This window comes from Pogona vitticeps, chromosome 8 (assembly GCF_051106095.1).
Source record: "Pogona vitticeps strain Pit_001003342236 chromosome 8, PviZW2.1, whole genome shotgun sequence".
Taxonomy (NCBI): domain Eukaryota; kingdom Metazoa; phylum Chordata; class Lepidosauria; order Squamata; family Agamidae; genus Pogona; species Pogona vitticeps.
In genome coordinates, this window is record NC_135790.1 from 25,052,595 (window position 1) to 25,073,876 (window position 21,282).

Consider the following 21,282-nt stretch of genomic DNA (forward strand, 5'->3'; position numbering starts at 1 on the left):
CAAACGTGGCTGCTTTTTGGGAAAATGAGATGATTCCACCTCGTTGCCATGTTGTTCAATGCATGTCACTCCCAGGTGTCTGTAGGTTGGCCCTTGCATGTAGACAGTGGTGGTTTATGACCCTTAGTTAGATTTGAGAGAGCTACTTGGAATCTGGGAGAACTCTGGATGAGAGAAGGATGAACCCTTTAGATGGCATGGCAGGTGGTCTCAGAAGCAAGACAAGAGGTGTACAGGTGATGCTTACAAGAACTGAATGTGTGTATGAGCAATATAGCGAGGACGCTGAGCATTAGGCTGGACACAATTTACACAATGGTCTGCTTTATACTGTGACAGACCATTCGCTCATTTAGTCAGCATGTCTCTTTTGACTGGCAGTAAAGCTGTAAGAGGATTCCTGGTGGATCCAACACAGTATTCCGTTCATACAGTGGCCAATCATTTACATGGCTGAATACAGGGCTGAATACAACTGCTTAATCTTTTAATTTTCTTAAATAGTGTATTCTCTGGTGGTTGTAAAACTATGGTTTTGTAAAACCATCTCAAAAATGGCTCAACAGCCTCAGCAAGGTGTGTATGCTTTGACATACAGGAGGAGAGCAGGTATGATCTCTCTTATCTGGACATCTTTAATAGCTGGGAGCTTGCAAGAAAAGGTTTATAAACTTATGAAAGAACAACCAAGAGAAGCAGAGGTTACACACTGTTTCTTGTTCATGGAGAGGTCTCTCCCATGATCATCATAGAATGGGATATAGGATGTATCTTACATCTGTTGGAGACCATCTGGTAGAGAATAAGAAAGAACAATGATGAATAATTTGTGGATGGAACACATGGATCCGTATTATAGGTCCTGGCCTCTCCCGTGGTTTGCTTGTCAACAGCATCTCTCCCTTCCTGAGTGGCTAGGAACATAGGAAGCTGCTATATAATGGGCCACAACACTGGCCCATCTCAGCCAGTTTTGTCAACTCTGACGGGCAGAGCATCTCCAGTATTTCAGATAGGACATTCTTCCCCGCAGCCATCAATGAGATCCCTGATTTTCCCCTGGTGGTCTCCTACCCAAAAATTAACCAAGCCGACTCAGTTTAGCTTCCCAAAATGAGATGAGATGTGGCATGGTCAGGGGTGGGGTGGTGATCTATGGATCCTAAACCCTCATTCCAATGAGGACTGTGTGTCCTCTTGAAGGCATCCTGCATTGTGAGACCTTTCCTTTCTTGCTTTTTAGACTGCAGATATGCTCGGTGGGGACTTCCAATAGCAGAACTGTGTTACCTATGTCAGCAGAGGCCTTACAGTGAGGATACTTCAGAGTCATTGTGGTGTCATGATACAGAAATGTGAGCTCCAGGCTCATCTCTGTCCTACGTTTCTTGGCTCCGTTTGTGTAGGGTTCCATAGCTGGAACAAACCTTCCTTAGTGGGCACTGGTGGAGTCTCCAAGGTTGCTGTGAGTAGTGTGCCATCTTGGTGCCAGTTATATATTTTACGGTTGTGTGATTTCCACACACACCCATCCTCCAGCTAAGCGTATAGTGGATACGGCTGCAGTTCTGCTTACAGGACAGAATTTTCCTAGCAAAATCTGAATACATGGTTATACCTCTAGTTTACCAGTTCCTAATATGTCAAAATAGTCATTTCTGTTGGGCCGAGAGGCTCTCAGAATGAAGGGAAACCCCTAAATAGGTGAATGGAGTAGTTGCTTCTCACTCTTGATGCCCTTGTACAGCTCTTTTGCTACTCCCATCGTTACTTACGAACGCGTTCTTGATATCATTGTTACATTGTTATTAAATGACTGCACATATTCATTTTAGCTTCGTAATTATCTATAATAGCACTAATTTGGTTAAAATGAACTAAAAGCAGCTTAAAATCAACAAGGGGATCTGCCAAATGAGGGGGTTGAGTACGTTAGGTGAATCTTGTGTGTGTTTAAAAAACAGGTTTCCAAAAGCATAAACATTCATGTGCATTTATAATAAATTCTTAAAGGTATGGGGTGCCCGATTTGCAAACAGGTGGGAAAACATCTGGAGGACCTAATCATGTATGTGAGTTGTGCATTGATCCATGGGTTTTTCAAATAGGCCCTACACTGGAAATATCAGGCAACATGTGGGGGCTTAAATATAGAGTGTGCAACCTCTTGGAAGGCCAACAGTTTCATAGTAAACATCTACAGATGATACATTCCCGCCTATGTAAAATGTTTGCACCATCTAGAAGCTTAGAATCCATTTGTAGGTTGTCAGTTTCCCCACGGATGAAGGAAAGGGTGCCTTACATCATCACACAGGTGTGATACTTCCAACTTATAGTCATTTATTCTAACATTGGAAGTTCAAGATCCACCAAAAGTAGAAATGGCCATGTTAACTAAAGAGAAATAGAATTTCAAAGTCCATAATGCTTTCATTAGTCCAGCTGAATGGATACCAAAAAAAAGTTGTATAAGCAATTGCGATCTCAAGATCTCTCCTCTGTTCTGTCCTGGGATAGCATGCCAAATCTGTGACTTCAGCATCATGTCATGGTTTTCTAACCCTCTTCTTGTCCCATGAAAATCTGGTCTTGTAACATCTTGTCTGGAATCTGGAAACCTGAAAAGCTTATCCTCATTTTGGTGCCCTTCCAGCTTTTTATCCATTCAGGATGTCACAATGGTGTTGTTGTAAATGACGGAGTGCAAGAAATTGTTGTACCCAGCTGTGAGCCTAGGCTGAAATATTGGAACACCCTTCCTAAATTGGGGGCTCCAGATGCCTGACTGTTGTTGATGTTCTGCTTTGCTTTGCTGTTGCACTTGCTTTGTGCAGGTTTGGTGTTCACTCAAGAATTACAGCAGCGACTCTATAATTATTGGCAAGGAATGGACTGAATGTTGTACATTTTGTTATGCTAAGCAATAGGATATCTGCTGTTATGTTTTACTGTTCCCGATATTATTATTTTTTTAAATGAATATGAGATGTCTGCTGAGCTAAATGGGAGAGTAAGGTGGGGTAAAATTAGAACATGCAAACAATTAGATTAATGTCAGGAACTCTACTTTTTGCATTTTAGCTCCCACTGCTAGAACTAGGCTCTGGAGGCATCAAAATCCTGGGTGACAAAACCATTGGGGATCCATCCTGCTGTCCCTGTGACTGAAGTGCTCTCAACTGGCCAGATTCAAGATTCTGAACTGGCCACCACACAATGAAATAAAGCCTGGCCAGCAGAACAAAAGTGATGGTTTTCTCTTGTCTGGGCACCGTATTCCTAATTACTGATTTTTGGCTCTCTTCTCTTTACCACCTGGCTCTTTTCCTCTCTGGATAAATCCTTCATGCATGATTTCAGTTGCCTCCTGCATGCTTTCTGTTGATCTAATATTCGGTGGCATGAGTCCATCTAGTACTTTCCTTCCTTGATCTGTTTCTGGAGGTCAGTCATGTTCCCAGTCCAAACCTGCTGGTCTTGTTGGTTCTGGAAGGGCAGAGTTGTTTCCCCTTCAACATCTTTGACTTCTTGCATGTATCCAGGTTGAGGTAGTAGGTTGTATGGTTTAGAATTACATCACGGGAGATAACTGTACAACCTCCTAGCTTTCCCTGGGTCTTGCACAAAACAGCGAACATGGTGTAAAGTCTGTAAATCCTTCAAGAATGTTTTGCTCTGCAGGCACAGATTGAGCCATGACAGGTAAGGTTCGTTTTGTGAATCTTTTTGTTTTTTAAGCCCAGGTGGGATTTTCTTCCACAAGATCTGCATCCCAGTTCACAAAGACAAATTATAGCATTGTGAGCAGGATCCAACCAAGTGATGACTTGCTGTTAGAGTGCATTGCAGGAAAAATCCTGGAAATTCCACTTCCTCTTTTTAAAAAAAGAATCTAGTTCTTATGATACCACAAAAAGCCACAATATATTCCAGGATATATCACAATGACATCAAATATAATATCCTCCAGCTTTACATTTTTCAAAATCTTGAATCAGGTTTTCACATTTCTCACAGTGACTGAAGAGTTAAAGACCGTTTATGCCACCAGCAGAATTAAGTGGCCCATGACATTTTACCTGGATTGCAGGTTAAGTTGAAAGATCGCAGCTCTAGGTTTGCTCAGTTCCTGCAAGGAGTTAAGGTCATAGAAGTAGTTTTAGAAAGAGAAGAGGAAGTGGGCCATGAAAATAATCCTCAGGAAGGCACAGAAAGTGAGCAGGCAGAATTCTAGAGTAAGTGGCAAGACATGCATCTTCATTTTCTCTTTTCTTTTGCACTGGAAGTAAAAGGTAAAGGATTCATGGCTGCTAAATATAGAGCAGAACATGTGGACAATGGGTAGCTCCCATGCTTGCTAAGACTAACTTTGCGCCAGGAAGGATAGACATACAAGGGTTTGAGGGAGGATGTTTATTGAGGGTATGCTCTAACTTTGAGAAACCTTTTGACTAATGATTGGAATTTATCTTCCATAACTCCAATACTATGTATGTCTAAAAGAAGGTTCTTTATGTTATTACACTGTATAGCTGCTAATAACTCAGAAATCAGTATATATTTTTTCTATCCCCTTTTTGGACTGGGATGTTTTCTGTGTTCAGAGGAAGAAAATTTGTGTGCATGGCAGAGAATGGCACATTCAACTACTGGGGATACTGAGTTACAGTTTAGTTCAGCAACCAACGATGCTATCGCTTTAGGGAAGTGGGGTAGAGTTTGGGAGACATTTTGCAAGGGGGCTGGGAATCCTGATCTTCTCTCTGAGTTCTATGAGTTTCTGGTAGCGACCTGCCAAAGGGGAGACAGGATTAGCTCCTTCAGAAAAAGTTAAACCTGGCATCCCTTGTAGAAGATTGGAAAGGTTACTGCAGTCCTCACTTGCCGCACCCTGAGTGTGAGGTAGAGAAATAGCTTTGAAAATCATTCTGCCAATTACTCTTCTGCAAGAGGAAAACTAGCATGTTGTTCATAAGAATTTAGCCTAGCCTAATTTTCTGATACCAGAAAATTGAAGGAAAGCTTTCTTCATGGTCCACGTGGTCAATCTTCATCCTGTGCCTACAGTGGAACACTCTAAAACAGTTGTTCCCAAGTTAGTTTGGGTCAACCGAGTGTTTTTGAGCTGGAATTCCCAGAAACCTTTACCACTAGCTGTGTTGGCTGTTTCGGTTGGGGCAAGAACACCTGGGTGATCCAAGATCGTGAGCCACTGGTCTAGAAGAAACAGCTTCCCTATCGATTCATGCATTAACAGGCCCTTGGTCTACCAGGTGAGAAAGGACACTTTCTCAGCCTGATGCTGATAAAAGTTCTCAGAACTTCTCGATCTATAATGTGCTGGAACTGAGAATGAATAATCCTTTCGTCACATCACAGTTCAGAGAGACCAATGCATCTACTGCGTGGTAGAGGACATGTTTTGTCCTCATGCTTCCGATCATATCACCTGCAGATAATTCAATAGAACTGAAAATAACCTATTCTTCGCTTTCACAATACCTTCCCAAGGTGTCTCTCTAAGCCAAATGCCCTGTCGCCCTTGTTTAGCAGACTTGGCAGTCCAGTCACGCCCATTTCCCTTCACTTACAGTTTGACCAGCTTAAAAGCTACACAGTCAATAAAGCGGCCACATATTGACCGTTCTAATTACGGCCACAGTCAAGAAATTACCTAGGAGCTCCGATGTCCTGCATTAGCAGGCAGGGATGGAGGGAATGTTTTATTGCTACTGCTTTTGTCCTCTATCTTCTCAAAACCAGAAGGACTCTGAAAATAATTTGTTGAAAAAATCTGGCACAGGAAGGAGGAATTCATTCATTCATTCATTCACTCATTCACTCACTCACTCACTCACTCATTCATTCATTCACTCACTCATTCATTCAATTTGTATCCTGCTCTCATTAGTGCTAAGGTACTACTCAAAGCAGAATTGAGATCAAACTTTTAATACATTGGTCCAGGCACTTCTCACCATTGAAAAAAGTCTGTCTCATTCAGGTAGAGAAGTAGATATTCCAAGCTGGAATTGTTCTTGCTGCTAGTTATCTGTGATGTTTTTAACATGATTCGGCCACATAATCTCAATTCACTGGGATTGTGGAGCTCAGTTCCTGGGGAGCTGCATTGACGGCTTATCCTGAGTGTGCTTTTTTGGACTCTTTAACATTCCAGACAAAGTAAGTAATACACTTCATGCATTCTGTCCCTGAAGGAGCCTCAGGATCTAGTTTGGATCTTGAAGTTCAAGGGTACAACCTGGGGGATAAAGCCCACAGTTCTGACACCTCCAGTTTAGATGTGCCTGATGCTTCCACGTCATTACCCTCTCTTGCCAATGCAAGTGGTATAGTTTGGCAAGGGAATATGTGTCAAGTGTTCATAAACTATGAAGGGGATGCTGATGCCTCCATGCTCCATGAGCAGTTAAGGTGCTCCAGTTTTAGTGCAAATTCTACAGGACATATCCAATGTGCTGAATCTTATCTCAAAAGAGGTTCAGTTCCTTGAATAGCTACTATAAAGTTCAGACTAAGATTGGTATGGATTTACCAGCTCAATGACGTTGGGGCTACAAGCCTTCACTGGTTATGTAGTCATCACCCCATAGCCTTTTTGTACTGAAAACTCACTCTGGAGGGATAAGGAGACATACCTTTTTTTCCCTGCTGGGCATGTGCCATGCAAAGGAAAGCTCTACTCTGGTTTTCCCTTCCTGGTGGCTGGGTCGAATATGTGAGCAGGGAATATCTAGCTGTTCCCTTCTCCATCATTGCTCTCTCCATATGAAGAGCACTTCGTGTGCAGAGTTGCAGTTCTTGCTTGTGTTTAGGCTCTCCGCCTGACGAACAGGTTCTTGCTCAGGCGGAAGAGTTTCACGTGAGCAGGAATGTCTCCCCACATTGTACTCCATGTGAAGAAAGCAACACCTTGCTCATGTGTTGGACAGAACAGAATAAGTCGACTGGATGCCTCTGGAAAGCCCAAGAGAAAGAGAACAGTTGTTTCTGACTCTCTCATCGGCTTGAAACTGGCATTCAGAAGCATGGCGTCTCTGATCGTCTAGACTGTACATTGCCGTCATCACTTGGAGATACTGAGAGCCGTGTCTTCCAAAACTGGTTTAATCAACCTCTTAGGCCATCTGCATTCCAGAAGCATATACCTCATATTTGTTTCAGATGTTTAAATTTTATTTGAAGAACACTGTGACACTGCAAGTGTCTTTTCAGTGGCATCAGTAGCTGGAAACCCCAAAGTGTATGGGGTGAGCTTTGAATCATTTACATCTTGTGATGGAATATAGATATTATAAGAACTGCAACATCACTTGTCGAAAATTTGCTTTTTATCAGAGCTGGGAGTCGGACATATATTTTATTCACATTTGTGTGGCTGATGGACGTTTAAAGGAACTGGACTTAAAAACATGCAAATAGGCTTTCTCCAGGCCAGCCTTAAGATATTTACTGAAAATTAAGAAGCTTTTTTTTTTCAGATAGTTACGTTGGGAGAGCCTTCTCTGTCTGCGCCAGTTACCGGAATGAAAGATATACTTCCCCCCCCCTTTTTCCCCCCAGGTATCTTGATACATTTTCCTACATGCAGGTTAGTTGAAAGCCAATTGAACCTCTTGCTTGTTTTCCTCTTGTGAATGGTGAGCAATTCCTTCATTTACATACCTGAGCAGGTAATGAAAGACACAAAATACTTCTTCTTTTAAAGATGGCTTCGTTATTGCAAAATGGTGTTTGTGGGCATTTCAAGAGTTAAGCTGCCATTCGTAATTCAAGGTGGGCATTTGGCGATTCCGGAAAAGAGCATTCCTGATAAGAATATTAGACTGTTGATTAATTAAGGCGTTCCTAATATGTCCTCATGTGCCCTTGTATCCTATGTCTTCCACATGTCCTTCTGTCGTATGTTCTCCATATGTCTCATTGGTAATTAGGCTTCCATCATATGGCTCCTATCACCATTAATTAGACTTCCTGAAGAATGTGGCAGAGCTACAAGCATGGACCTTTTACAGCGGGCACAGAAACCGGATCAATTCTGTACTTTTCATCCTTCAAGCACAGGAAGAAAAAAAGAGTGGCAGGAAGGTAGTAATGTCCAGCCATCTGTGTACGTCTCCCAGTCTTTCTTATACCTTAGATAAATGCTGGGCTTGAGATGTTTAACATTGGAGTTGAAATTTTCTGCCGGTTCATTTGCCTTTCCAGAACTGCAGGGGCAGTCTTTTGACTCTTTCTCCTTCTTCGGTGGGTGAACATTTTTCCAGGTTTCCTGCCACAAAATGGGAGTTCTTTCTCTCTTTGTGCTCTTTGTTCCTCACTGGGAAACGGCGACTCTTCCTTTGTGTTCTTTAATTTCCTAATTTGTTTTCCGCAGCACTCTTGGCTGCCTTGAGCGGAGAGGTGAGCTACGAATGTCATAAATAATTAAGGAAATCAAATGTTAATGCCTTGTTCGAAAACCATATATATAAAATATTATTTTTTATTTAAAAAAGGGAGGGGAAATTCTGTTAGTGCTACCTTATTATTATTTTTTTTACCCTGTGAAAGAGGGAGCCCAAACCCTTTCAAACCAAGATGAAGCTGCTGTCCGAAGTATGCTCGCTGGAATGTGAACTCGACCAAAATCAATAGGACTTAACTCAAAGAAATGTTTAGTATGGCAGAATAACTGTGAAATACATAGTTCTCCGCCTTCTGTTTCTCTCTCTTGAGAAAGCGAATGCACAGGGAAAAAAATCTATCTTTCTCCCTCACCCCTTTCTCTGCCCCCCTGCCCCAATATATCTTTGGGTGCAGTCACTGAGCATTACAACCTAAATCTTCTTATTCTCCCACCAATTAAACCCATTAAAATTTGCAGCTCTACAAATGACATAGACATGTGCTTCAATGTCCATTGCAAATTTCATATTACTTTTTTTTCCCCAGGCAGATAATTCAAAGCAAAAGCAGTCGTTGGCTTTCTCCCTATTGATTTGTGCTTTTGTTTCCTTCCTTGGATGTCAAGGTCTCAAACTTCTGGAATGGATTTAATTAAAAAACAAAAACAAACAAACACAAACAAAACTATATCTATATATAAAACTATATACTGTATATATACAGTATACAAAGCATTTCCATCAAAGTTATTGACAGGTTTCTCATAAAACACACACCTGCCATGCACTTGAGAAAACAAAGCCTGCCACTTAAACTTCCTTCTAGTGGGTTAATGCATGGTTATTATTATATCATGTTCTTGTACTTTCAGAGCCAGCCCTGCTATTACATTGCATGAGACCATCATCTTAGGCAACAAAAGCTGGGGATAGTGGGAAAGGAAATCTGAAGGTAACTCAGTGGCTAAAATGTCATATTAAATCAGTGTAGACTCTGCCTCAAACCTCAACTTGGCCACTAGGTCATCAGGTTAGCTTTGGCCACCTCTCGTCCAAATCTTACTAATTTGCAAATTTGTTGTGATGGTCAAAGGGTGTCAGTGAAGGCTGGCTGTTTGTGAGCAGTGTTTCCAAATTTGGATGTCACAGGAAACTGTGGTTTAACAGACCAGGATCATTGGCAAAACCTGGGTATGCTGAGGAAAACGGCCAGTAGAATCCTCATCCTTCCTCTGACTCAGATAGAATGATTTTAGACTAAAAACATTCTGATAAAATATAGGTTTTGGTCTAAAATAATTCTATCTGAATCAGACTACGGTGTGTGTAGAGCTTTTTGAATTCTTCATCTCCTTCTCCTTCCTTCTCTTGTCTTTTTCATCATAACAGCCCCCCCCCCAAATCAAGGATGAGAAAGTCATGTGACACTCAATAATCCAATGAAGAGATATCCCAGAAAATTAAATGTCTGCAGGTTTTCCAGGAGCGGACAACTTGTGATCTTCCAGATGTTGCTCAAGTGCAACTCTCATTAGCCCTAGCCAGCTCAGGCCATGAAGGTCAATGAGAGTTCCAGCAACATCTGGAGCACTGCCGTTGGCTCATTTCTGACGTACTTCTCTAGTCTAAAGAGGAGTTAGGGATGCTGTTGTGATCCTTGCCCCTTTCGGTCTTACTGAAGACCGGAAAAATTCTTCCAAGAATACCTACAGCTTCCAGGGTTTCACAATGGCCTCTGTCACATCTTAGCTCCAAGTCACAATGGAACCATTTCTAATTAACAGTAGCTCCTCATCCTAGGTGTCAGATCTAACAATAAATATAATGGACTGTGGACAAAAGGGGATAAATGGCATGGAACTGAACCAGGTTTCTGTCTGGCGAATGAGATTCTTGACTGCTGTTTTTTGGGTCCCACCAACAACTGACAGAATAAAGGCTGCTAAAAATTACTCAGGACGTGATGAGGGTTGTCAGTGTCAGGATGATGGAGAATGAAAGCTAATCTCACTCCTGCTTCCCTGTTTTAAAGGGTCAAATGTTCATATTTTGGGATTCTCTGCATTCACTTAGAGAACTTGCATTCTTTTATTTAAACGTAGCAAAGGAAATATTGAAATAGAAGTTCATTCAGGTCTGGTATATTGTTCTCTCTCTCTCTCACACACACACACACACACACACACACACCTCCTCTGCAAGAGCTTCTTTTAACAGAATCAAGATCTGGAGGATGATCTTACTTTGAGTATGGAAGAGTTAGTCTGGTAGCACTCCTAATTCTCCAGATAACATGGCCGTCACCTGCTGGCAGAGGAGCTGCGGTGCAATAACAGTAACAGCAACATCTTCAAATTCAGGCCAGGTATGACCCCAGTTTACAGGAGCAACCATCCAGGTGTGATTTGCCTCAAATCTGAGCCATTCACGCCTCCCTTCAGAGTTGTCGCAGTCTCCCGTTGATCTTGTAAAAGTACCTGTTTCTGCAGTGGGCATTTTGGAATTTTTCACACCAGGCAGAGAAGGCAAACTTCGATCCCATACATTCAGTCCCTTTTCCCCTGCCTTTTCCCCTGGCTTTTCCATGCACAGGAATGGAAGGCACCACACAACCTGTAAATGTGCCACTCCTTCAGTCCATCTTCAGATTTATTCTCCTTCACCCAAACATCAGGAGGAGTGGGGAAGGGCGATCATTGATGAACACATCAAGGAACAAATTAAGAAAGTTCACTTATTTTGTCTTAGAAATGCATTTTCTCCCAGATTCTCAGAATACGGAATCAATCCTCTTTTTCCTCCGCTTTCCTCTTCTTTCTAGTGTGGCCGTGTGTCTCGGGACAACCCTCTGGTTGAAGATGGTTGGAAGGCAAGCTAATATTAAAAGCACGCTTTGTTGGAAGGACAATCTGCTCCAAATGCAGCTTAGAGCTCAGAAAGCAAACAAGAACAAAGAAGGGCTTGGAATTTGCAACCTGCCAGTTAACATCTGTGCAACAAGTAGGCAATCAGGTAACCTCATCCCAGTCTTTCCCCTTACGCCAAACTGTATTGTATTTCTATTAAAATCTGTTGTTGTTTAGTCGTTTAGTCATGTCAGATTCTTTGTGACCCCATGGATCAGAGCACGCCAGCCCCTCCTGTCCTCCACTGCCTCCCGGAGTTGGGTCAAATTCATGTTGGTCGCTTCGATGACACTGTCCAACCATCTCGTCCTCTGTCGTCCCCTTCTCCTCTTGCCTTCACACTTTCCCAACATCAGGGTCTTTTCCAGGGAGTCTTCTCTTCTCATGAGAATCTAGTATTAAAATCTACTATTTAGTAAAGTTACGCCTGTACATAGAAGTAATCAAGTGCAACTTTCATGCAAATCTGTGCCTTTTTAAAAAAAATCTCTTTTCCAGCAAGATATTTGCCTCCTTTTGCTATGCCATAAAGAAACATTTCTGGGTTTGCAGAGTAGCTTGTTCCTCCCAATTAGCTGTCACTTTAGCCTACATTTAGTTAATGTATTGAGTGCAGTTGGGGTGGGGGGCAAGGAAGGGTTTTATTTCATTTTATATTCGTGCCTTGATTTGGGGAATGTCCACCTTTTTCCTGGGTTTCTGCCCAAAACTAAGATCTCTGCATAGCTGCCATCCATTAAATGGACAAGCATAAACTCCACTCTGGGTAGTTGAGTTCCTTTATAGATTTCAAGAGGCTTGTTGAGACTCCTGAATATAGTTCAAGAGACTACGGTCATTTCAGAAATGATAAAACACAGATGAATGTTAGCAAATATTTGAGGCTGTAATTTCCACAACCATGCCGTTTTGTTTTTTAAAAATGGCCTTAATTCAAACCTTTTCATCTCTAAAGATTTCCGCCCCATAGACTTGGGATTAAAATCTTTTGTATAATTTCATTGACTTCTGTGGAATTGCCCCAAGGCTTATTTATAAAGTGTGTATGCCCGCACATACACACTCACACAAATGTTTTAAGAATTTAGTTAAGACACATTTGGCTGGATTAGATTTTAGTGTCTCTTTCATTGTTCTGACAGGAATAACATCTGTAGTATCGGGAAGCACACATACATTTTTTCCTATAAATGGTTTATGTGGTCTGTTAGACACCCAAGCTTCCCTTTCGATATTTCACTTTCATTTTATTAAAGAAAGTAAGGGAGAATGGTTGAGGTCACCAAAGCCAACATTTGCTAGATTTTCATCCTGATGGGGTGAGTTGATAGCCTAAGTCCATATTACTGCAAATAGAGTGACAGGAATGATGTCCAGTATTTGAGCCTCAGATGTTCTATATCTGATGTAGCAGGTTTCTAAATATTGGGTAGCTTAGAGGTTTAGGCATCTAGTCGGGAGTTTGATTCTCCACTGTGCCTCCTTGACAAGGATTGGTCTTGATGAACTGTTGGGTCCCTTCCAGCTTTGCAGTTCTAAGACTATTAGATGACTGGAAACAACATGTTTTCATCGTAAGCCAGTAAGAAGAATTTTCAAAGGGAACAGCACAAGAGGTCCTAACAATGAGATCAGCCTTGGCAGACAAATTTCCTCTAAAGACCAGAGCATCTACCTTCTTGACCCCATTTGTCTCTATCCCACTACCTTACCAACTCAATTGTCCATCCCGTCTCTTACTTTCTAAGTGACCCTTCAAACACTTCCTGGATATTTCGGGTCGCTCGATCTAGCTCTTCCCCATCTGCAAAATTTGAAGCCTGCTTCTTCCGCAAAGTTTGGATTTTCCCACTTTAACATCTCAGGCCTTATCGTCTGAAGGTTTTCCTCTGTGCCAGGGATGTAATGAACATTCACATATTTTCTTGCCCTCCATGAAAGAGGAGATCTGAGGACATTGAGAGATCCCATTGGAGAAAAAAAAAACCTGTCAAGACTTTTTGCTCCTGCAAAAAAGCAAAGCAAAATAAGATGATGATGATGATGATGATGATGATGATGATGATGATGATGATGATGATGATGATGACGACGACCAATTATTATTCTGACCCCTGAGAGATTGAGAGGGTGAAGTCTTTTGCCGCACTTGGCATGAGAGAGAAAGATGGGAGCAGGAAGGCTTTCTAGCTTGAATTCGGTGAAACTATACAAAAATAACAATTTAATGCAAATCGAGCAACTTACACAAAAAGGTCCATAGCTATTGCCTTGTTTGAGGAAGAAACATTGGTGAGGGTTGCATGGTAGAATGTTCCTCAGAGAGCCAGTGTTGTGTAAGAGACATGAGCACCTGTTGCATAAACTGTTTTGCAGATGGAGGTTCTCATGAATGCAAACGAAGTCCATTGGTGATCCTGGAGAGGAATGGCCAGGGATGTTGTCTTCACCTCTGGCACTCAGGATATGGGCTATCTTCATGCCTTGCATGGAAGCAAGACATGGTCCCTTACCTGTTGAAGAACATTTTCTGAAGAACAGAGGGAGACAGAAGGAGCAGTGACAAGAATCAAACATGTCATTGCTAAACCTGAATGTACAATGGATTTGAGAGTCGAATCTTGCCTTAAGGTAACGGTAAAGGTTCACCTTGACATTTAGTCCAGTCGTGTCCGACTCTAGGGTCCGTCTCCAAGCCATAGAGCCAGCGTTTGTCCAAAGACAATTTCTGTGGTCACGTGGCCAGCGCAACTAGACACGGAATGCCGTGACCTTCCCACCGAGGTGGTACCTATTTATCTACTCACATTTTTATATGCTTTTGAACGACTAGGTTGGCAGGAGCAAGGACAAGTGATGGGAGCTCACTCCGTTGTGTGGATTCGATCTTACGACGGCAGGTCCTCCAACCTTACAGCACAGAGGCTTCTGCGGTTTAACCCATAGCACCACCATGTCCCTATTTTGCCTTAAAGGGATTGCCTATTTCCTTCTTTATCACACCTTCCCTCGAGGTACGCAAGTCCATAGTACATCCAGCTGTACGACATCTCTTGGAAACTACATACAAATCTATTCTGTTTTTCTTTCCCAGTGACCAATCTGAAAAGAAGAGGAAGCTAATTCACAAAATGCAAATTGAGGTAAGCTTATGTTGGGATAAGTAGACATATTTTGTTTGTTAAGGGAGATGTGCTTTACCGATTAGCTCACTTCATTAACTAATTTTGCCCTTTGGTGTTTGTAAATTAATCTATGAATGCCCCCTAACCCAAATGCTCATCCAATTTCTTGGCCTCCTACCCCATGCCTATGCCATGAAATCACGCTGGGTAAATGTTGGGACTTTGCTCTGATGGAGTCCAGAATTTTCCTGCAACAACTAATCAAAAATTGCACGCTGGGACAAGCAGAAGTCAGAACTTGGGAAAGTTGTGGAATAAAACTGCCAGAATCCCTAACCACTAGGTTTTCTCTAAGAGACAGCCACCAATGTCACTGGTGCTAAGATTCTTGCCCTAATTTCCCATTTTGTACCTCCTGGGACCTCAGCTTGAAAATTTGCCCGTTAGTGTGGGTTTCGGTGCATTTCAGAGTCCTGACGCACACACAAAACCAGATGTTTGCTGACAATTTGAGAAAGTGCTGATAAGGTGCACAGTTTTTTAAAAGGCAAATATTTCAGGGTACAACCTCTGGCACTTGCCTCATCATGTAGAATGTTTTGCAACTCATATTGCAACCATACCCTCAAGTGCTACACCTTGCGATCTCTTTTAAACATCCCTAATCATTTATGTTTTAAAGTCGTCTTATTAATAGGAAGTCTGCCATTTTAGGCTGGCTTCTTCATTCATTCCAAGGGGAAAAGAGGATACTTCTAGTCCTGCCGAGATATTTTTTTTAATTATTTTTATTTGCAAAACACACACATCTAGAAGTTGGCAATGACTTTCTGAAACACTTGAAGTCTCATTTTTCTTTCTTCCCCATTTCTTAAGGATATGTCTTCAGTGTGGAAAAGACGTGTCAGAAACAACCATGGGTAGCCTGGCAATCCTCCCTGTTAGCGGATATCATAGTCTAAAGAGGAAGTCTCAACTGGAAGGTCTTTGGTCAAAAAAACCAAATTTTGCCATTAATCTCTTGGCTAGACTTTGACAAACCTCAGTATGTTTTTTTCTCTCTGAGTGAACAGGATGACAGTAGTAGCCTATCCTTTGAATTAGACCAAAGGTGGGGAAAATCGTGGGATTTCTCCAGTTGTCCACATTCTGGAGAATCAGATGATTAGTACTGATGGATTTTAGTGTGCAATGGCACTTAAGAGACAGTGGCGTGGGGGCAAAACGTGGACATTCTCATGACAGTCCTCATAATCAGCCCACCTCTTAAGGAGAATCCAAAACTGCAGGCAGCAGGAGCATTCCATTTAATAAAATGAGGAGCAGCTGTTTTGTAAAGCCAATGTCTCTTGATTGCCCACTCTAGATCAAACACAAAAGATGTTGCATTGCAACCAGGATAGCTTGCAATGGCTTTGTTTTCCTGGGAAAATTCATTTCTCCCTTATCTAGTGTGAGGACTGCAGCTAGAATCCGAGGGAATAGGAAAGCTTGAGGATAGGATGATGGTGGATGGTCTCATATTCCCTTCTACTTGGAGTCACAGGATTTTGTCCCAGTGACCTCTGGCTCCATTGTCAGGAAGACTAAATATATGCCCATACAAAGGGAGAATACATCACAGACTGTCTTTGTTTGTTTGTTTGTTTGTTTGTTTGTTTGTTTGTTTATTGCTTATACTTTTATGCCATCTTTTCTCAGGCAGCTCACAAACCAGGAAAAGCAAACAAACAAGAATTTAAAACAACACACAGAGAAAGCAATTAAAATGATTAAACAAAGTAATATTAAAATCATCAATTACGAGCTACAAAAGCATTTAAAAACACATTTAAAAGGATATGTTGGCAGCAAACCTAGGGCAACTAGTTAGGTCAGCATTACCTTTTGACCCTACCCTTATCTTCTTGGGTTGAAATAAAAAAAAAATATTTTATTACCCAGTGTTCAAGTGATACACTTTGAAATTAAAGCCATGCTCGGCGTGCTGGACTAGTCCGTGATTCTTCAGAGCAAATCTGATGCAAAGAAGTGTGGCATAGGCAGAAGAACTAGGGAATTTTTTGTGTTTTGGATGAACACTCTGAGAATACTCCAGCCAATACAACTCGTTGCCTGTGCTGGCTGAATTCTGATGAGAACTGCAGTCCAACAAAGTAACTTTTCATCCTTCCCAAGATCTTTTCATTTGGGCCTTAAACCAGATTTGGCCTAAAGAGTCTCCCTTTCCCCATTTGACAAGAGCAAAAGCTGACAAGTCCTTTATAATGATAATGCATGTTTAAATATACTCTCCAACAGCTCAGATATAAGTAGACATGGCCCAGTTGTTGTGACAGGCGAAGCCTCCCCCTGAATATTCTCTGAATATTCCATATTTTCCTGGAACTGTCAGGCTCCGTCTGCCAAACAGTTTTGGCAAGATTCCTACATGCCCGGCCAACTTTGAGGCAACTTTAAAGACCCCGCCGGCTTATGTAACCTCTCTTTCCAATCTCATGCTTACATAGAAAGCATATACACTTGCTTAAGTAATCTTGCCACATGGAGGAGTAGAAGATCGTGCTTCGTTTCATTCTCTGTGCTCTACGCAACATGAAATTTTCACAAAGGCTTAGCTTTAGTTTCATGGAATTCTGTCCTTTTTACTCAGAGGGAAAGAGTATGTTAGAAATAATTTGTCATTAAAAGAGGAAAAGCCGTATGTATTGAAAGTGTGGTGGTCACCCTAAGAAGTTTACCTGCCCTACAGAGTTTACAAATTAGCTTGCATGTTTAGCAGTTGGTCTCCAGGAATGAAGAACGTTGTTTTGTTGTCAAATCTGATTTCTCAGAAAATGTCTTAGAACCACTGCCGAAATCATGAATCTCAGAAACAGGCATGATGTCGGCTCTCATGACGACTTACGTGTAATGTGTCCATTTTGGCCTTCAGAGAAGGATGACCCATTGAACTCAAGAGTGCTTTAACGGCCTGGAAAGAGGATTGTAGAGACCTTCCCAGTGCAGTGGGAGAAAGAATGGCTTTTCAAGTTTAATTGGGGTTCAAAATACTCAGAAAAAAAGGTTCTCCGTTTATATGCTGCTAAGCTAGCCAAGGCACCAGGAGGCTAAGAAATGGTTAGCCAAAGGCATCTAGAAAGTTGTGTTTGGGCTTGGAAGAGGCACCTGTGATCCCTTGAGGAGAGCCCACGGATGCTGGGAACTAGGCTGGACCACGACCCCTTTCCTGACAGTCACTAGTGTTGTGACTGAGCTGGGAATATAAATCTCCTTTTGGAAGATGTTGGAAGATTTTTAATGGATGTTTTAGAGATTCTAGTTCAACATCCACTGATGAGCCCTGGTTGGTGTTTCGTTAATGTGGAGCCTATAAAGCAGGTGGAAAGTATGAAAGCGGTGAGATCAAGAGGGCTCTCTGCTATCAGGAATGAAATCTCTTACTGATCTGTGTGTGTGTGTGTGTGTGTGTGTGTGTGTGTGTGTGTGTGTGTGTGTGTGTGAGAGAGAGAGAGAGAGAGAGAGAGAGAGAGAGAGAGAGAGAGAAAGAAAGAAGGTTAATTCTCCATTATAATTTAGAAGAAAGTTCTGTTTGAAATGGGTTCCCTTCCATCACTGGGTGTAACCTGTTCTGGGCTATATTACCATCATGATTCAGAAATCTAGACAGGCTCTAGGCAAACTGGCTGAAGCACTGCGCCCTGTCCTGTTGCTATTTGCAGCTTTACATGGAGCGAAAGCAGACTACATCTAGGGAAGTATGTAATGGGGCCAAAGGCATACTCTGGCTGCTTTCAGCCTTGCTCATTTTATCTTGCCCCCTTGATCTTAATTTGTACCTCGGTGTGACAGAATCAGAGGTGAAGAAATTGTTTTGCTAGGCCCAACTCCCAGAATATCCCAGCCAGCACAAACAGATATAAATAATGAACTGCTGGATGGTTCAGTGGTTTAGGCATCTGATTGCAGACCCAGAAGTTGGGGGTTCAGTTCCTCACTTGACAGGGGCTAGACTCAATGATCCATAGAGTCCCTTCCAGCTCTGCCATTCTAAGATGGATGGATGGATGGATGGATGGATGGATGGATGGATGGATGGATGGATGGATGGATGGATGGATGGATGGATGGATGGATGGATGGATGGATGGGAGGGTGGACGGACGGACGGACGGACGGACGGATGGGAGGACGGACGGACGGACGGACGGGAGGGAGGATGGATGGATGGATGGATGGATGGATGGATGGATGGATGGATGGATGGATGGATGGATGGATGGATGGATGGATGGATGGATGGATGGATGGATGGCTGGGTGGGTGGGTCTGTCCACCCACACATCTATCCATCCACACATCCATACACACACACACATACACACACACACACACACACACACACACACACGTGGACACATACACCCCTTCTGGATAGAAAGAGGCACTTCTGTCAGCTACATGTTAATGAGGACACGTCACAGGACATGTATATTTATTTACCTTGAAAGGGGAAAAGAGGGGAAGGAGGAAAGTGAAAGTAAGGAAATCTAGGTAACAAGAGTTTCATATGTGCTGAAATCAGATGATGACCAACCGGAATGGCTGCCTACAGAAGCAGTTGGAATTAATTGGCCTCGGCTGTCTCGCCTGCCCCTCTGATCCAGCCACATGGGATAGAAGCAGGTGGGACTCGTTCTGGGGACGACCCAGCTGAGTGGCCATGGGAGACAGAGCCGGGGGGTGGTGGTCAATCCAGGCAGCCACTGGGTGTTTATTTGTTTGTTTGTTAAATGTAAGCTTGTATGTACTTTGTTTCAAGCACGGAGACTTTTCCAAGGGCTTTACAACCTTTGAAGCAGTGCAGCCCCTGGAAAGATCCAGAGGAAACAAGAAAGGAGATCCACAGCAGGCAAGTCTTCCTAAAAGCAAGATAAACCTGTCAGGACCTGCTAGAGAAATAAAAGAACCTGGGCATTTTGAGGAGAGGAGAGGAGAAGAGAAGAGAAGCTCCTTGACATGATGTCTGAAAGAGAACTATGATGAGACCAGGTGAGTGTCTTAATTATCTATCTATCTATCTATCTATCTATCTATCTATCTATCTATCTATCTATCTATCTATCTATCTATCTATCTATCTATCTATCTATCTATCTATCTATCTATCCATCCATCCATCCATCCATCCATCCATCCATCCATCCATCCATCCATCCATCCATCCATCCATCCATCCATCCATCCATCCATCCATCCATCCATCCATCCATCCATCCATCCATCCATCCATCCATCCATCCATCCATCCATCCTGGCCTTTCTGCCAATACAAGGAAAACAGGAACACCATCACTATTCCGAGCTGTATGAAAAGAAACACCGTACCTCAGACTTTGGAAAAACACAAAGGGAAGCCCGTTCTGTACCGCACCTCAAACAAACTTTGGAAACCAATAGGAAGGGTGGCACAATGAGAACTATCTAGATGACGCTTCTTAAAATCCTGGTGGTAATGCTTTAGGGAGCGGGCAGGGAGAGATGGTAGATAGACTGTACATATCCCTGTAGAAAAGACTGATAATTTGAATAACCTTTGTTTTGATGCAGGCCTGCCTCCACGATAGGAGGCACAGCAGGGGAATTGAACTCCCAACTTCTGGCTCCACATCCAGAGACCTACTTCACTGAGCTATCTACCCCAGTTAAATTTAGGCAAATGAAATTAGAAGGTTTGGAGCGTATTGGAATTATAGAATTCTCATTGCTTTGAAAGGTTACCAGTTTGGACTGTGTCAGAATTGAAGGGTGGTATTCTGAGAACTGGATTTGTTGGGTTTTTTTTTTTCTTTAATCCCTTTTCCCAAGATCTGGCACTCCTTATTTAAAAGAGACCATTGGACGAGCCTCTTGATTTGCCATCCAAAGACAGCACTTTGTAGGCAAGGAACCCCCTTCCTTTGAGCCTCCCCGCCCCCATTTCGCTAGCCACTTTGGCAACCTTATAGGGATCTGTTTGCTGTTTTCCGTTAAAATGGCAAGACAGCTTCCCAGACTCAGCAGCTGGGAAACCTGCAGGTGAAACTCTGGCCTGGGGGGGAAATGCTGACCTGAGGTGGATCATGAATGATGGGAGACACCAGAAAGCACTTCACCAACCACACTGACATTCTGAGTGGGCCTTGCTGACAAGTCTCAGGAAACTTTGGGAATTTTTTCCCAGGGATTTAATAAGCAACCTCCTCCTCCTCTTCTACATCCTTCTATTTCCATTGGCATCTTTCTTTCCTTTGGTGGCGTACGTGGCTTTCCTCCTTCCCACTTGATCTTCAGAACACCCCTGTTGGGTAGGCCGGGCTGCCTGGGTCAGGGTCAGCCAGTGCATTGCACAGCTGAATGGGAATTTGACTCTTCACCTCCGGAGTCCTAAACCAACGTTGTAACCCCAATACAACATTACGATAATTATGTTGGTGATGCTGTATTGTTGTTGCTGCCGTCACTGAGTTGTTGTCTCTTGTGGTTCAGAGGTTTTTTTAAAATAATCTTCTCGATATGTATTTTACTGCCTCTTCCATTTTTCGTCTGCGTAGTTTGCTAACTGCTACAAGAGTTCTTTCACAAGCTGCGAGGCAGGGTAGAAATTCTAGAATAAATAAATATTACATTTCATGCCCTATGAATCACTTCCTAGATCCAAACGAGACCTTGTTAAGCAAGACTAAGAAATAACCACCAATCTAGAGCAAGGAGGTATTTTTTAGAAGCCATTACCCCTTAAATGGATATTCAGTTGGAAGGCCTGCATCTGGAAGGCAAGAGGCTAACTTACCATGCCCC

General features: G+C 42.5%; 1 long non-coding RNA gene across 3 annotated transcripts in view; it reads left to right on the forward strand.

The window, feature by feature from the left end:
• LOC110078401 (uncharacterized) overlaps positions 1-21,282 on the forward strand; it is a 29,123-nt gene extending 7,841 nt beyond the window's left edge. The window contains exons 2-7 of one of the 3 annotated variants that reach the window (XR_013538225.1): positions 9,284-9,363; positions 11,233-11,423; positions 13,694-13,948; positions 14,412-14,460; positions 19,265-19,494; positions 20,053-21,282. This is a non-coding gene — a long non-coding RNA (uncharacterized LOC110078401). Of the gene's footprint in view, positions 1-9,283; positions 9,364-11,232; positions 11,424-13,693; positions 14,332-14,411; positions 14,461-19,264; positions 19,495-20,052 lie in introns of all 3 variants that reach the window. The other 2 variants (XR_013538222.1, XR_013538224.1) reach the window with 2 other exon arrangements.